The sequence below is a fragment of the Procambarus clarkii genome, chromosome 19 (assembly GCF_040958095.1).
Source record: "Procambarus clarkii isolate CNS0578487 chromosome 19, FALCON_Pclarkii_2.0, whole genome shotgun sequence".
Classification (NCBI taxonomy): domain Eukaryota; kingdom Metazoa; phylum Arthropoda; class Malacostraca; order Decapoda; family Cambaridae; genus Procambarus; species Procambarus clarkii.
Genome location: NC_091168.1, coordinates 10808066 through 10811667, shown reverse-complemented (window position 1 = coordinate 10811667; position 3602 = coordinate 10808066).

Sequence of the window (3602 nt, the reverse complement as noted above, 5' to 3'; positions counted from 1 at the left end):
CGGTCCTGAAACGGGACTGTGCGGACCTGCGGTTCATTCTGGACTTGTCCCGTCTGAACCCCTGGGTTCATTACCCCTCCTTTCAGATGACTAAGCTGTCCCAGGTGTTCCAAGTGCTTGGATGGTGTCCCTCGACCTCTGGAACGTATATTGGCATGTCCCGAATCATCTGGGGTTCAGGGACTGGCTCGGTTTTGTTTCGGGGCATCAGAGTTACAGCTTTCGTTGTCTCCTGTTCGGGTTGAATCAGGCACCTCGTGTTATCACGCGCTTTACACGGGTCGTGGTGGCCCCTCTGCATCTTTTAGGTGTTCGGGTGTTGGCCTACGTCGACGACTGGCTGGTCTGGGCTACCAGCCAGTCCGCATGTCTGCTAGCCAGGAGTTTGGTTCTTTCCCAGCTCACAGGGTTCTGGTTTTTGGTGAACTGGAGGAAGTCCTATCTGGTCCCCTCCCAGGTTCGGACTTGGCTGGGTCTTGTTTGGGACTCTCGGACCACTTCCTTGTCTCTCCCTGCAGTCTCTCTCCTTCGCCTGCAGTCCTACATTTGATGTTTTCTGGGTGGCTTCCAGGTCACCCGGCAGTTGCTCGAGGGTCTGTGCGAGAGCCTGAACTTTGCAATGTTGGTCTACCCGTTGGCCTGGGTTTGGTGGCTTTGCCTGTTTTGGTTCCTTCGGGGTTGTCCCTTCCGCTTCTCTCGCAATTGCTTGAGGTTATCTTGAGATGATTCCGGGGCTTTAGTGTCCCCGCGGCCCGGTCCTCGACCAGGCCTCCACCCCCAGGAAGCAGCCCGTGACAGCTGACTAACACCCAGGTACCTATTTTACTGCTAGGTAACAGGGGCATAGGGTGAAAGAAACTCTGCCCATTGTTTCTGCCTCGTGCGGGAATCGAACCCGCGCCGCAGAATTACGAGTCCTGCGCGCTATCCACCAGGCTACGAGGCCACTCTGGATTGCTGGGTTCGACCCCCGGGGACCTTGCGTCGGTTGCTGCGTCACCAGCTTCCTCTTCGTGTTTTTTGGGGTTCAGTGCCATGGCGCCTACCCGAGCCCGTGCTCGATGTGTTCACGGACGCGTCATCTCTCGGCGTCATCTCTCGGCGTCATCTCTCGGCTGGGGCTTCGTGACTAGTGCTCACCAGGCCAGGGATGATAGGGTCTATCCTTCCATCGGGCCCACAGCACGGTGCTGGAGTTTGCAGTGGTTTGATTTGCGCTTCGCAGGGTTCGAATTGCCCGTGGATCGGTGATCCGGCTCCATTCGGACTGCTATCCAGGTGGTTCATTGCCTGAACCGAGGGGGGGTTCGATGCGGTCCCTGGCTCTTTGGCGCTGGTTTCTTCGGGTGACTCATCTGCTGAGTTCTCAGAGTTTGGCTCTCCTGGCAGTTCATGTTTGGGGGGGGTGTCCAACGTCTTAGCAGATGGCCTGTCTCGGTTCGTTCCTCTGTCCACGAAATGGACGATAGACGCCGACTCCTTCACTTGGCTCTGTCCGACGTTCGGGCGCTCAGAGGTGGACCTCTTCGAGTCGGCATGGTCGCAGCGCCTTCCAGTGTATGTGGCGCCCTTCCCTGACAGCGAGGGCTGTCGGGATCGATGCCTTTCAGCAGGACTGGTCGAGGTTGGGGTTCCTGTACCTCTTTCCCCCGGTTCAGCTGTTGCTCCAGGTCCTGACTTGCTTGGAGACTTACCTGGGAAGAGTAGTCCTTTTGGCCCCACGGTTGCCAGCCCAGCCTTGGTTTCAGGCGCTGCTTGCAAGGTGTTCAAACCTGGAGGTTTTCCAGCGACTCTGCCTCCTTCAGCAAATCGGACCAGTGCGTCACGTGGCTGGTTCGGTCTTCTCCTCGAGTCTACGCGTATGGCGTTTTTGTCTCAAGTCTATCATCATCTCTATGGTGATCTGGTGGCTTCATTGTTGGTGTCCCACCTGCGGGCTTCATCTAGGCGGCAGTATGAAGTCTCTGGACGGTCTTTCCGTTTCTTTCTTTGGCTTCATAGTATACTTTGTTGTCGGTTAAGGTTGTCTTGTCCTTTCTTGGTTGTTTCAGGACCATCGTCTTATGCCGAATACTGTCGCCCCCTATCGTGCGGCACTTGCGGAGCCGCTGCAGCTTGCTTTCGGTATTGATGTCACTTCTGTGCCTGTTTCACAAGCTGTCTCATGCGTTGTTTCACCTCCAGCCTGCTCATGTGCTGCTTGAGCCATCCTGGTCGCTTGACAGGGTGCTCTCTTATCTCTCTTTTCCTCGGTTTATAGTGGCCCCTTCGGTTCACGACTGTTTCTCTAAGGTTCTTTTCTTGTTGGCATTGACCTCTGGGGGTCGGATCGAGAAGCTTCATGCTCTTCTCCAGCACAGGGGTTTCTGCTCGTTTGGTCCCGGCTGAAGGTCTGTTCGTTTGCAGCCGTCTCCTTCTTTTCTGGCGAAGAATGAGACTGCTGCTTTCCTGAGGGGTCCTTGGGTTGTTGATGCTTGGTTCGTCAGGCCGGGGGTGCATCATGTGTTGTGTTCTGTTGCGGCTCTTCGCCGTTATTTGCGCGCCTACGAACTCTGTAGCCAGCGGATTCGCTTTGGGTTGATCCGGTTTCCCTTCTTCCCTGTTCCAGAGTTGGGGTCTCCCAGGTCGTTCACAGGGTTATTCGCGCTAACCAGCCTGCGGTCTATTCCCGTACCCATGACATTCGCAAGTTTGCTTCTGTTACTGCTGTTTTTGGTAATATGTCCTGGGTTGACATTCGGGCGCGGGGTTTTTGGAGGTCGAACAGGGTCCTGGCTGCGCGTTACTTGGTAATTGTTCCTGGGCCCTAGTCGGGCCTGTGTTGCTTTGGGTCGGTAGTTGCAGCCAGTTGTCTCAACCTCGCGTTGAGGAGTGCGCAGCGACCACCTCCTGGGGTAAGTCCCTATGGTTTTCGTCTGTGGGTAGGTAGCTCCGGGGAGCCGACGGGGCTCACACCCAGAAAACCAGCATTGAATGTTATCAAACGCCATTTTCTAGGTGAGTCCACGAGGCTCCCTAGCAACCCTCCCTCCCCCCAGTCAGCGGTTTTCGGGTGTTTTTTTATGTCCAGCCTCAGAACTGAGAGGTGGATGGCCGGCGTGGGAGTCTAGGGGCTCCCCCTTCCCCCTCCGGGGTAGGGGGGAGCTGCACAGAAGGCTGGTGCGGCGACATGTGACGTCATACTCGTTTGCTTGTTTCTGCTTGGGGAGTTTTATCCACTTGTTCGGCTTTTTGTAGCAATTTTCACCAGAATAGGGGTTTGTTTTGGGACGCTTACCTTTCTGGGTGCCTAACCCAGTCGATGACAGACATAGATTGCTTCCAACCACACGGGGGTTTCTATAGGCCATTGCTCCTCGTGCCTCTGTGAGGGGGGCCAGGTTCTAGCTCGTGGTCCCCGGTAGGCCTACAGAACTCCATACACATGACTGATGCTAAAGTCGGACATTAGCATATCAGCCTGGATGGCTCCAGGAAGCCTCCGGGACTCACCCAGAAAATGGTGTTTCATTACATTCAACGCTGGTTTTCTTGGGGGGAGCCCCGTCAGCTCCCCGGAGTTATCCCAGGCTGATATGCTAATGTCAGACTTTGGCATCAGT